Raw genomic sequence first — 1,899 nt, 5'->3', positions numbered from 1 at the left:
TAATCTAGTTCTGCATTTTCTCTAAATGAAATCTTGAGTCCTAAAAGTTTTATTTGATAGAATTCCAGTTCTAGCCAATTCTCACAATAAAGGAAACTAGAAAGTACTGACCAAGAAGATTGTTTAGTTCCCCTGCCTTCATGTGAGATGTCTTCTTTTTCTGGAAGTAAGTGTATTTAAAAACTGTGATATCTTCCTTCAAAAATTCTTAAAACTATGCCTGGGACTTACTTCAAAATAAGCCAGTAAGACAATAGGGAATAAAAATAAACCAATGAGGTATAGGTGGGTTAAAGCAGGAGTAAGGAAAAGTAAAAAATGAATCAAAATTGACCATGTAAGTAATGATTGCTAAAGTTGGGTAATGGCTATATAGGGGTTCATTATATTGTATATGGTCAGAAGTTTTCTACAATAAAAGTTATGTCATAGATATCTTTAAGGAAAGGTCAAGGTTCAAACTGGTGGTTTTCCTGTATAATACATGAATTGAATTTGAGAGCTCTACCTCAATAATTCTTAATATTTTCCTATCATGGTATAGGCCACTTGGAAGTGACAATCAGACAAATCCATTTCCATGTAATGACCCTAAACTGTTCTAGAAAACTGCCTATTCTTTTAGTAATTGCAAAATGATTCCTCCTTCTTGTGAAGGTACTTTGACTTACATTTTTTTGGGGGGGGGTCATATAAAATAGGCCTGTCCAGGTAAAATCTGCATTTTTAAGAGCAATCTTTTGTTTGTAACATGGGCTGAATTCTTATCTGTATTATCTTGGCTGAGGTTTTCTAGATCCAATTAATAAGAGAATCTATTTGCTTTTCTTCAGCCCCATTGTAGCCATGAATGAGTAGAATAACCTCTTCACATGGCTCCCTGCTTCCCTTGGCTCCTCTACAATACATTCTTCACACAGCCTCCAAAATGATCTTCAAAATGTAAATCACATCATTCCTTTCCTTAAAACCCTCCAATGACTTCTTATTTCAAATTCCCACAGGTCTCATTAATTATCAGTTCCTTTCACCATGATGCAGCCAAAGCTTGTCCCATCTCAGGTTGTCTGTATTTGCATGTATATTTCTCTGCCTTGAATGCTCTTGCACAAGATCTTCATGACGGGTTTTTTCTTGGCACTCAAGTCTCAGCTCAAATGCCAAGTCCTCAGTATGGATTTCCTCATTATACTCACTCGTAGTTGTTTAAGCAAAGCTGCCAAAGTGTACCAGAATTATACTGGGGGCTTTACCTAACACCTCACTATTTCTATGGTGGTTAACACATTGGCAACTTGATAGAAATGCAGAATAGTAGACCCCAGTCCACACCTATAGAATTAGAATATGTATTTTAACACTATCCCTAGACAAACTCCATAGACATTAAAGCTTAAAGCATTGGTCTAACATGTAATGGCTTTTTCTCTTAGTGATCATTAAAGAATAATTAACCCAACTGACAAAGAGTCTTAAGCAACAGTGCTATATATCTAGGTACATGAATTCTACCTAACACTGACTACTAAGTTCATTTGCAGAATCTTTCCCAAAGCCTTGATTTAATGAATGTATGTTGGCCTACGGGAAACATAATTAGATTCATTTTTCAGGATCTTACTTAAGCAAGCCAAGAATTTTTAGTTTTCTCTATAATACTAAGTCTCAAGTCTTAAGATGAGCAACTTTAAAGCATTCCATCATGGTTTTAACAAAAAAAAATTTGAGGAATAATCATGCTATACCATCGTAACTGTTGAAATTCCTAGCTCATGTTGTTAATGCACAAAATTCTATAAAACATCAAATTGCAGGCAAAAAAAGGCCTAAGAGCAATTTTAAGTAAAAAGTCTTTTAAGAATGGACATTAAACACAACTTTAAACAAACTCATAAAGCC

The sequence above is a fragment of the Capra hircus genome (genome assembly GCF_001704415.2).
Source record: "Capra hircus breed San Clemente chromosome X unlocalized genomic scaffold, ASM170441v1, whole genome shotgun sequence".
In the NCBI taxonomy this organism is placed as follows: domain Eukaryota; kingdom Metazoa; phylum Chordata; class Mammalia; order Artiodactyla; family Bovidae; genus Capra; species Capra hircus.
The sequence above is the reverse complement of the archived record's forward strand: the minus strand, read 5'-3'. Positions refer to the sequence as shown.